Genomic DNA, 12767 nt, shown 5'->3' with positions numbered 1-12767 from the left:
CTTTGGCGCTCAGAAAAAAATATAATGACAGTCCAAAAATTTATGTGGGTAGGGAAGGCAAGGCTGCATGGCATATGCTAACTTTAGGCATAAAATGTACCATGTTTTAGAATCTTGAGAACCAGAAGAACAAGCAAGAATGCCTAAAATCTCTGTAAAATTTAATTTGACGACAAAGTCACTGAGCCAATATATTCCAGAATATGAGCAGTTGTAGTCTAACGCTAATGATTCTCTTCCTGGCGCGTACAGGAAAAGTAGGAATGAAACGCATGCACGATGCATTCGCTTAAACTCAATGGTACAACTATCCAATGTTTTTCTGAGAAAAGGGCACGAATGAAATTCTGACTCTGTCTAAGTTTTCGAGTAACCTAATTTTTTCGAAAAGTTCTTCTCAAATGTGTTAAGAATTCGTAGTGGACAATGAATCAAGAATGCCTTTTTTGAAGCTCACTACTGCTTAAACCAGTCACTGAGAGACGGGGAAAAGACGTTATTAAAAAGCGACTAGGTTATTAGGCAGCACTCGAAATGGCGGCACCCAAAGTTAAGTTTCCTTCCATGACAGTTTTCGAAAGGTCGAATTATTTTTAGAAATTTCAAGAGACATTCATCTTCATATTCCTTTCAAATTTTTTAAAGGCCTAGATAAAATTTGGCTGTTATTTCTTCTGCTCGTTTAGTTGCAAAAATCATGTTTTAAATTCTAAATGCTAGTTTTCCCTTTTCCTAAGTTCACGACTGACATCCAGGTTATCTAATAATCAGTTCAGTTGTTTTTGTTGGTTATTTTCCCTTAATTTACTTTGTTTGATTTCTACTTTTACTTCTTTTTATAATCAGAATATAAGACTGAATTTAAAGTCGACTGTACAATGCTGGTTGGACAAAACAAACAACAGAAACAGAATAACGTAGGTAATTACAAGGAAAGTTTCAAATTAACATGGTAAAGTTAATGAGTAAGTGTAGGTTGCTCCCATTGATTGTGAATAGCTTCTTTGATTTTAAGTTGGAGAGTTGTGGAAGCGTGATCTAAGATGCTATAACACTTATCAGAACGTAAAGTGCGACATTGTTGAGAATTTTGTGAATGTTTGAAAATGCGAGAGGTCCTATCACTGACCAAGCGCTCACACACACGTGTGGATAAATAAATGTCGAGAGGTTCGCCGACATAGCATGCATAAAAATACATAAAAAATGACTCAAATTGACTCAAATTGACGCCCAGAATCAAACTTTGCAGCACATTGAGCTTTTAGGAAACATCCAAAACTTAGACGAAAATTTGCAAACCGCTGTGAAAGGCATTTCCGGGTATTTCAAAGGCCTTGCAGAATACGATCAAGGTATTGCCCAAGCGGACGTAACGTTCCTTAAGGATAAATTAAAGGAGTTTGACAACAGGGCCGGAACTCTGTCTCGCAGGCTGGAAAAAGATGTTCAAGGTGCTATGAAAGCTTTAATAACAGCTCTGGCCCTCCAAGTAGCAGAAGAAAGTCTTGTTCTGGGACTTAAGATCGCGGAGAACTCGAATCCCTTGAAGGTAATATTTGGCGGAGTAGAAGCAGGCGATATTTATGAGCAAACAGTAGGGGTCGCAAGGGCTATTGCCGAAGCTGGCAAAGGTGTTGCTTTAATGGTTAATCTTGCAAGCGTGTACGAAGATTTGTCAGCCTTAGCGAGAGATTTCAAAGATAATGCAGCTCAGATTTCAAACCTTTACGAAATGGTCGAAGCCATTAAGAAGAACAAGATTGAAGAAATTGGCTATGGTGCTGCCAAGTTTATTAAAGGCTATGGAGATTACACTCCAAAAGTTTCGAAGGCTCGGCTTGCTCAAAATGATGCTCTGTGGGCGGCCTTCAAGGACTCAACTTGTGACCTGTTGTTCAGTGCTCAAGGTGTTGGCGTGTCTGCAACTCAGGGTGTGGTAGGAGGAATGCTTTTATGTGAAAAAACGGGAAGGAACTTTAGCCGAATTTGCAGCCCTTAGAGAGAATATTTTCGATTTTCAATTTGATCTTGTCGATGCTTTAGCAGGAGTTGTTCGTGGCGATGTCGCTAAGAAGCTAGAACAATCTATTACAGTTTCAAATGACCTTCTGAGCGCAAGTCAGCTTATGCTGGGCTTTTTTATGGCATAATACCGTCTTCAGGCACATGCTGTCTTGTACTGCGATAAGCTGGAGTACCTCAAGCAGGGCAAGAAAATCAGCGAGTGTTCGTCAACTGGATTCTTTACCGAACATAACTCTAATCGCATGACTCAATTACAACATTTCACGAAGAGGAAAGATTTGTATACATACCAACCCGTCCTGAGAATAAGTTCGATACATCTTTTATTAATCTGCCCTCCCTGGCAAAAGGGAATCCTGTTACCTTCCGTGTTCCAGCGCGGCGATCGTGGTTACGCAAATACAACTGGTTGGCGCGTGGAGAGAATTTAGCACCATTTGTGCAAAGTTTCAAGTTGTACCTTCCTCTTAAAGAATATAAAACGGGAAGTGATAAAGAATATTCAAGAACCCGTGTTGTGCTGACATCCGTAGCAGGCAGCTCATTCACTGAAACTGGTGAAGTCGTGTACAACGTACCGTTAGCTGACAGCAACTACGTCACAACATACACCGAAGGATTTCATCGATGCCCAAATGGGAAAGAGACGTCTAATCCATACAGTCTTTGTGACAATCTTCCCACAATATGTGATACCAGTACCAGAGTGACACCCAAACCCGAAGTTCTTATGCCCACTATTCTGTCCACATGGAAGATCAGCTTCACCAAGGGGTCAGGGGGAGAAGACTTGACTTGGAACGCACCAAATGCCGCCACAAATCGTTTGATCATCGGAAAAGTTAAGCTTAGGTTTCACCCTCAAGTCAAGAAAAGGCGCGTTATAGAACGACTCAGCGACAGTGCAGCCTTTGGATGTTGCGCTGGGAATACTTACTGCTCAGATTGGAGAAACAGATAGTGTACTTCCTGTCCATCTCCCACTTCATGCCCATTTCCCAACCCCAATTTATGCCCAACAAAATCAGTCATAAATTTAAGGGAATATTATTGTGAAAAGGGAAATGAAGATGTGGCAACGGAACCTAGCTAGCTAGACTATTTCTCGGAGACTTTCAGAATGAGAGGTTGGGATTAAATGCACCCTACTTCAGGAAAAAATGTGATTGAATAAGAATTCTGTGATTTCACTCGATTGAATTAGCCATATTGATTGAGTAAAGGTTAGGTTTAATTTATTTAATAATTAGAAAATTCCGTTATTGAAAGTATACTCAGTGTTTGTAACAAATGCTTTTCTGATATTTTTCAAATGATTCTGAGTGATACTATTAAAAATGATATATCTTTGGTGCGTTTTTTCCATTTTAATTAATCTATCGAAGTTGTTCCAGGAGCTCGGGATCCATTCTCTAAGACACTTACAACGCCAGCAAAGGCAAAAAATAGTTTACTAAATAAGACAAGATAAGACAAGATAAAATTGAATAACGGATACGGAAATTTAAGAACCCGCATTACGAATCCTGCATTATGTTAAAACTGGCTCACTTTTATTTTGAAACTTGTTTCTTTTAGTGACATATTATCACCTCCTGGCGTATAATTCAATGTCAACTGCGGCGACGCCTTTTGAATTCCGTTTAGTTCTGTTTGGTTCTCAAAAACAAATTTTCTTTTAACAGCAAGCAATAGTGCATGCCGTATGCCAGGTAATAATTTTTACCCTTGAATGTTGCTATACGTCTGACTTAGGGAAATCGTTAACAAGTACAAGTTCCAGTGAGAAAACCTATTATTGTACGGCATTTTAAATGAAATTGAATAGGATACTTTGGCCCTTTGCATAGGAGAGGATATCAAGAGAGGATAAAGTGAACCTTTCTATTTCTTGGAATGCAATCATTACATATACGTTATTGACCAAGCGCGAGGTCAAGATGACGAGATATTGATCGAGTTCTCATGGACTTTGAATTTGCTTTGATTCCGTCTATAAGGACGCGAAAATGGCTCATATATCTAGCCATCTTGACCGAACAAGCTTGGTAAAAATATCCCATCTGAATAAGAATCGAGAATGACTTGTTTATTTCCGAGCTCTGGGAAAGAGAACCAGCTGTTAAAGCGCGTCTTCGAAATTCATCGGACAGATTGAAAACAAAAGCGATTTGAAAATGTTCCAGTGATGATAAATAAACGTTAACCATCTCAGTTGAATTCAATAAAATACCCGCACAAACTCCCAAGGGGAGCTTTTAGGAAGCAAATTTCAACTTTTTGGACGAAAAAGAAGCGATTATGTTCTTGAGAATTATGCGAACTGAAAAATGGCAGGTACGTGCTTAGGGCTGTTACGAGCATGTTTTTCGAGGGCCATGGATATGAGCAATTAGAGGGATGTGGACAGATACCACTCCCCTCCGAAAAATTAAGACAAAAGAGCACGATATTCGGCGATAGCCATTATACTGTCACCATTTAAGATACAAATTCAATAATTTCCAGAAATTGTTTATTTTGGAAGAAAACTATTGGAACAAGTCTATGCTTTTTAACAAAATTATTGGTGTTTGAGTCTTCTTTGCCTCGTCATTGCTTGCTTATTTTCCTGCCATACATGGTTAATCCCTTGTCTGTGGGGAGATAACATGTGCCAGGCATTTGAAACACAAAAATTCGACCGCTACGAAATTATGAAGGCAACACTGAATTAGTTCTGTAATTTTATGAAGCAAAAATAAATAAATGTTACACAATTTGAAACAAAATGGACCATTAAATAAATGATGATTAACAAGCAAATAAGTTAATAGTTTAGCCAAACTTGAAGAAAACTACAGCGCTGAAAACGAGAACAAAGTGAAGACCATGTGATCAATTTGGGAGATCGTTGAAGTCACCGAAAGATCACCGTGGAAGAAAGACTATTTCAATGGCCTCTAATGTTAATCCTTAAATTTGTTGTAGAACTAAGGATTTTTAGGTGCTTTGACGAATATATTTGTAGGCTGATTACCATTCTTTAAAATCTGAGATAAACCGAAATAAAAGCTTATTATACACGTAGCTTTCTGTAATATTTCAAGCCAAGGAATCTTTCAAATTTATTTTCTTTTAACACCCACTGGTTTTAAATTAAATTTACCTTAAACTCAGTATTTTGGGTCATAAGGCAACACACCCAGTGGCGGTCTCCTATGCTACTTGGTGCACAAGCGCCATCATCGTCAAGTTTGATGAAGTTATTGGGACAGTTTCCTTTTTTTGCAATGCGACAAGCTGCTCAGTCTGTTTCGGCAATGCTATAATCGCCACACTTACAATTCACTAGGTAATCTAAATGAATTCAAAAGTATGAATTTTATAGCAATCAAGATACAAAGACAGATGAAAGTTATATGGCTTGTTAGCATTTGGTGTGAAGAGGTTGCGTTTTCGTATCCAGTCGGTTGGCTCTCGGTTCGCACCCATACTAATAAGGTAGGTTTCCATTTTAAGTATTTGTTCAGTAAGGTCAGTGTTAAATGATTGATTAAAAAATTAATTACCAAAAATATATGAAAATGAATTTTTATTACTTCAGTTCTTTTTCTTACTCTTTTTGTAATTAATTAAGAGGATTCTGTGTAAGATCAACTGAACAACCTCTTCCTGCTGGGTTTGAATGTTACATTAATCTCCTTACCTGTTTGCTGGATGATTAATAGATGTGTTAGGGAGAAGTTACATATTGATTAATTTTTGGGAGTTAAAGGGTTAGCTAGTTGCTGGGGAAAGAAAACAACAGGTGATAAAGTAAATGCAATCGTCATCCCAGGGGTCCCCTTCCCACCACTTCACCTACGTTTTACTTTAAGCTACCCTACATAGGCCATTTTTCTGCTATCACACAAAAAAAGATTCGCCATTTTATCAAGCCCTATTGCAATGACTTGGATACTAAGATCGGCAACTTGTTTGGTGTGAAAGACCCTGTCCCTGACGGGCTCCGTTCACGTGTGGTTTATAAGTTGGTATGTGCTGGTTGTAATGCTTGTTACGTCAGCGAAACGTGCCGTCATTTTTCCACACGTGTTAGAGAGCACTTAGTCAGTGACAGGGCCTCTCAGATTTTCAAGCATCTGCAAGATTCTGCTCATTGTCGCGCTTTGTGTTCAGCAGATAGCTTCCATGTTTTGGATCACGCCTCTACCGGTTTCCAACTCAAGATTAAAGAGGCTATTCATATATTCAAAAAGAACAACCATCCTTGAATCAGCAATTACACCATGTAAATCTAAAACTATCCTTTTAATTCTCACACTTTCATGCTTCACCTCTTTTCTTGTTATCACCATTTATCATAATTAGCATTGTTCTACTTACCATAGAAATTCAATTTCCAACGCTTTGTACAGTAATTAACTGAAGATGAAACATGTACTACAGACTTAAAAGTTTTGTTGCTTTCTTTAAATTAAACTAAAAACTGTTAATTCAGTTACTTATTTGTATATGTGTGTAACCTCTGATGTTCTCCCTTGCAACAGGATGGTTCAGCTACAACAACAACATGGGTGACGTTGGAAAAGTTTTGGTCTAAATCTGAAGATTACAGTTTCCTGGGATAATATTTGCAATGTCACTCAATTTACAGGACTGTGCCTTCTATAAGACCTGTACAATTATATACTCTGAGATGCTTTAAAAATTTGTATTTGCGTGTTTGGTAGGACATATACCCAAAAAGTGACAAAGAATTATTTCTGTAAGCATGATTGGGTGAAGTAAGTTATGGCATTAAATTGCCCGGATTGTAAGAGGGGTTTCATGAGTGTAATGTAAACCTTTCAGCTTTCAAACTTTTAACTTTGTAATGTAACTGTTCAGCATATCTATTCTTTTGTAGCTTAAAAACACTAAAAAGTTGTGAAACAGTTTGTTTTTGCAACAGCCAAGTCTGTAGCCTGCATGTTTTCACTGATTAAAATGGGGGAATATACAATTTTGCTTAAGTTACCTTATTACATGTATCAGCTGCTTTTTTTCTGACTAGGTGTAAATAGGCGTCAGGAAGTAAGCCGCTATTATCACGATTTAAAGGAGCGTGGGCGGAGCTAATATGCCACCCAATTGCATGGTTAGTTGGGCAGGTGGGCTCCGACAAAGCTGAATTTTCTTTTTTGCAAAAGAAAACCGCTTTTTGATGCTCTTTCAAACGTGTACTAAACTGATATTTGGGTCTGTCCGATGTATTCGTTGTCACAGTCATTGCAAGGAATAGAATAAATGGCGTCGGTTCGTTGTTCTTTCGTGACAGGATCCTTAGGTTTGGTGAAAATATGCCCCAAAGTCTGAAAAGGTTTTTGAGCAACTTTAACGTTGTGGCTATTCAAAATTCTCTTGATGGGTTCCGTAACATACGAAAGCAGATCAAACCCCCTTTAAATTCCAAAAAAAAACCTTTGATCCTCTGCTCCCTCTGCATAATTAATATATGGTCTCTAAATTCGTGAATAACCAGCCAGAGAGGAGTTTTGATAAAGCGAAGGGCTGTAAAATAAACTAACTGGAGCTCCTCTTTTAGGCTTGGCTAATTCTATTCAAGCAAATTTGAGAACCTTTAGCCAATTTCAGTGACAGTTAACAGTGGTCAAAACAAAGTTTCTCTTTTTACGCTTTTTTCCTTCTTACGTCTATTCATTTTCCCTAAATTTCCATGAGTGATTACACTCCAAAGGTTTCGAGGGCTCGTCCTGCTCAAAATGATGCTTTGTGGGCAGCGTTTAAGGACTCGTCTTACGATCTGTTGTTCAGTGCTCAAGGTATTGGCGCCTCTGCGAGTCAGGGTGTGCTAAGGGGAATGCTTCTATGTGAAAAACTAGAAGGAACTTTAGCCGAATTTGTAGCCCTTAGAGATAACAGTTTTGATTTTCAATTCGATCTTGTTGATGCTCTAGCAGGCGTCGTTGAAGTAGCTAAGAAGCTAGCACAATCTATAACTGTTTCTAATGACCTTCTGATCGCAAGTCAGCTTATGCTGGGCCTTTTTAACTCGTGAATTGCGCGCATGCGCAAGAGCGAGTTATAGATACGATGTGGGGAATGGAATTCGCTCGCTCGCTCGATTGGTCGATTCCTGTAAACTTTTTTTAGATTTTAGGCTTTTGAGTGCATTTTATAGTTTTTGGCGAGCAATAAACAGACGAAATGGCGACCTTTGTTACTAAGAATAGTGGTGGGGTGAAAAAGAAGCCAATGATAATCTTAAAAGAGTTTTTTTTTTTCGTTTTAGTTTCAACAAGCGGCGCCAGCGACTGGCAGGCATGCAAGGATTCACACTGAAATAACAGAACAACCTTCGTTTTTCATAAAATTGTAATTTACAATCCTTGAACTTGAAAACAATCCGAAGATTCATTGAAAATATCACTTACTGCGAAGCGCTCGGAGTTTACAGATGTTCAAAAGCTTTTTCTGTTATAGCGTGAGATTGAGGACAAAATTGATCATTACGTTTCGTCGCGTGTGTTTTTCCTGTGTGAAGCAACAAAAGATGCCGGCGACTGACGAAATAACAAGTTAACAAGAAAATCAGATAACACCTAAACAAACAATTTTAGCTACCGATTTCAGTGAATTTTTAAAGAAAAATTTTCTTTTAAGTTTTTAAGACAATTTGAAGATCCAACATACATACAACAAAAGAAAAGAAGATTATTAACGCGGGAAAGAATGAAATTGTTACACACCACGAAATTGATAACTAGGCCTGAAATGAAATTCTATCTTGTTATTGATTATACGTTGCCTAGCACGTGACTTAAATCTACCCAGGCGGAGATCCAAAATGACGGTGGCAGGCTTGGCTTAATTATATCACTCAAAACTCGTACCCGTTTGTCTTATTTGATAAAGAGGGAATCGTTAATGTTTTCATTAAGACAGTATTGCCTTGATTTTCTAATATTTACAACGAAAGACAGTAAATTTCACTTTTCACCCACATTTACTTCCAACCTTTTCTTTTGAACCAGAAACAAAAATGATAGACGTTTAAAACACATGACATCATCCACCTTGTCAAATGTAATAGCATGATCATTTCAATTGTAATGCCTTCTTATCCCAACGTTACTTTGTTTCTTTGCTACATTAGCGAACACTGAACTACTGCTCGTACTCTAGATATGACAATCAACCACAAAATTCCCTAAACCAGATAACATTAAACATAATCTAAAAAATCATGTGTCAATTCACGAGTTTGCTCACAGAGCACTTTGATTATGAAACAATACCGCCTTCAGTCACATACTGCCTTGTACTGCAATTAGTCGGAGTACCTCAACCAGGGCAAGAAAATCAGCGAGTGTTTGTCGACTGGATTCTTTTCCCGGCGATCATGGTTACGCAATTACAACTGGTTGGCGAATGAAGAAAATTTGGCACCATTTATGCAAAGTTTTAAGCAGTACCCTCCTATATATATTATGAAACGGGAAGTGATAAAGAATATTCAAAAACCCGCGCTGTGCTGACGTCGGTGGCTGGCAGCTCATTCACTGAAACTGGTGAAGTCGTATACAAACTACCATTAGCTGACAGCAACTACGTCACAACATACACCGAAGGATTTCATGGGAAAGAGATGTTCATTCCGTACAATCTTCCCAGAATCTGTGATACCAGAACCTGAAGTGCTTGTGCCCACTATTCTATTCACATAGATGATCAGCTTCACCAAGGGGTCCGGGGTAGAAGACTTGACTTGGAACGCTCCAAATGCCGCCACAAACCTTCTGATCATTGGAAAAGTTAAGCTTCGGTTAAGCGTGTTATAGGGCGATTCAGAGATGAAGCAGCCCTTGGATGTTGCGCTGGGAATACTTACCGTTCAGATTTTTCTCAAGCCTCAATTTTAGTCAAGTTGGGGTTTGATTTTCACCATTTCGATATCAATTAGGAAAGTAGAAAGATTAATGTAAATTTATTGAAAGATAACGAGTATAAAATTAATAATTAACAACACCACAACGTTAGTTAAGATGACTATGATCATGTGAAATATATTTCTCCAATACGCTTCTCTTGCGTTTTCGTAATGTGCAGTGATATGGCTCCGCCTGCCAAAAAACAGAAACAAACAAATCAGAAAAGAAAAAAACGAGAAAACAATGCAAAATATACGCCACGCCACTGATCTGCAAAAAATGCTCCAAAGTTTCATTTGGCTCTTATCATAGATCATCGTGTGCTGCATGTGTAACGGTGGTTATATTTACTCAATGGACATCTCAGAAAAATGTCTTGGTAGGTTGTTAGTGGGCCAGGAGGTAGTTCAAAGTTGATGGATACTAAAACTAGTTTGCAAGAAATTAAGTTGTGATAGCTCATTGAGCATGCTTTACCTCTGCGAAAAATTCTGGTTGAAGAAAGCAACAAACTTCCCCGTTGGGGCAAAGGCCTGTCTGTTCAAGTACCGGAAAGTTGTGAGGGCATCCATTGTTCTCAGCCCTGAGGCAAGCTACCCAGTTACTGTGAATAGCATTGCTTCCTGCAGGATTGCCGCATAATCCTTTCACGAGTTTATCTGTTACAATAACATTAGAATAAACTTTAACAACGGCAATGAGAATGACAAAGATCAGGAAAAGTATGAAGACAGTGGCCTTAGCAGTGGGAAGGACGGGAATAACATTGGCAGCGACAATGATGCTAAAACGGGAAGAGGCGGAAGGAGTGACTGATAGTGACGGTAGCAATGACACTAAATCACTAAACCACCTCTATCATAAAAAATTCACGACGATCGGGTATGGATTGTCCTCTTTGTACTTTTACCCATAAACTTTGAACGAATCATGAATTCTTTGCTTTCCCTTTTCACTCCCCCTTTCACGAAAGCAAATACAACTTTTAAGAGAACCAGTAAAAAAGCAAAGCAAGCCCCAGGGAGTGGCCAGTAACTATTGACGACTGTGAATGTATGAAAGTCGTTTATTTGAACTGCGAATAAAGACGTGAATATGAAAGCGATCTTCGCAGTTATGAACACTACTTCAGCAGTAGTGAGAAAAGGGCCTGAAAAATTCAGGCCTGTACGTCAAAATTCAGGCCTGTACTTCAAAATTCAGGCCTGTACTTAAAAAATCAGGCCTGTACGTCAAAATTCAGGCCTGTACTTCAAAATTCAGGCCTGTACGTCAAAATTCAGGCCTGTACTTCAAAATTCAGGCCTGTACTTCAAAAATCAGGCCTGTACGTCAAAATTCAGGCCTGTACTTCAAAATTCAGGCCTGTACGTCAAAATTCAGGCCTGTACTTCAAAATTCAGGCCTGTACTTAAAAAATCAGGCCTGTACGTCAAAATTCAGGCCTGTACTTCAAAATTCAGGCCTGTACGTCAAAATTCAGGCCTGTACTTCAAAATTCAGGCCTGTACTTCAAAAATCAGGCCTGTACGTCAAAATTCAGGCCTGTACTTCAAAATTCAGGCCTGTACGTCAAAATTCAGGCCTGTACTTCAAAATTCAGGCCTGTACTTCAAAAATCAGGCCTGTATGTCTAAGATCGCTTTCATATTCAAGTAACTGTTAAGTTGTTTCATATAATTTCGCAAAGAATGAACGAAGAGATACTTGGTTAAATTGATTGTTGGCTTAATTATTGTCTCACAAAAAGTGTTAACCTGTCTTTATGTAACTCCTATTAATGTGTCTATGTGGCAGAGCGTATCAGAGTCTGAAAGTAACTTGATCAGTAATGGTAACCTCATACAAGCTTAGCTTATAGTGGACGTCAATCATGAATAAAATTGTAGCTACAATGACAGGCATTGCGCAAAACGACAAATAGTTCTCTTACCCGACATGTTCAACAATATGAACAGTTGCAGTGTGGCGATAACGAGAGTCCTCATGTTCGTTACAAGAAACCTAGGAATAAAACGCAATAGCAATTCACTCACGTAAATTTCATGGTGCTTCTATCGATGTTTTTCTGAGCAACAGTAATCGCTTTATCTTTTTACGTCTCTAAGATCAGTTTCTTTCACTTTTGTTACGAAGCGAACACCGCCATCCTTTCGAAGCTGATTGTTCACAACATGAGCTTTGTTACTTGCTCAAGATTTAAAATATTTTTGCTGCATTAGGAAAATCAAATGTAAGATTTACATTCTCTTTATTTTTATCTTAACACCAGGCTTAAAACGACGCAAGAACAGCATAAACAGGTACCAGTAAACAAGACAAACAGGCGTCTTGTAAGTATCTTCGATGTAGGGTCCAATCAGTTTACTCCTAATTTCGTTGATTTAATTTAACTAAGACATGACTTAATGGTGATGACGAATATAAAAAACCTGTTCTACAAAAAAAAAGGTCAAATTTAAAAATGAAACAGTAAAATTATAACTTTCAAATGCACCATTGTTTCGAAAGAAATATCCAGTCGATTTTGTGTTTTTAAAATTAAGCACTTTTAAGAAGTCCCATTTAGCTGATAAGTTTTGCTACGTTTTCTTGAACTCGAATTATCATCATTCTGTGTAGCAGTGGAAAGTAAAAGTAGGAGTATTCTTTTTTTTTTGTTTTGTTTTGGTTTTGCATTTGAGTTCAAGCTCTCTGAGGAGCAACTGAACCTAAAAGAATATGCGATGACAAAAAACTCAGCCAGTTGAAAGATTTCTTTTGTTATATTTGTTTGCTTCCGTTTCGTTTTGGTTTTGTTTTGTTTTTGTTTGTTTGTTTTTT

At 38.2% G+C, this 12767-nt stretch overlaps 1 pseudogene; it reads left to right on the top strand.

Annotated features, from left to right (window-relative positions):
• The first annotated feature begins 279 nt into the window (after positions 1–279).
• LOC131794910 (uncharacterized) lies at positions 280–2989 on the top strand (annotated as a pseudogene).
• Positions 2990–12767: the final 9778 nt, after the last annotated feature.

Source organism: Pocillopora verrucosa, chromosome 9 (genome assembly GCF_036669915.1).
Source record: "Pocillopora verrucosa isolate sample1 chromosome 9, ASM3666991v2, whole genome shotgun sequence".
In the NCBI taxonomy this organism is placed as follows: domain Eukaryota; kingdom Metazoa; phylum Cnidaria; class Anthozoa; order Scleractinia; family Pocilloporidae; genus Pocillopora; species Pocillopora verrucosa.
Note: the sequence above shows the minus strand (reverse complement) of the source record. Positions and strands in the feature narration are given on the sequence as shown.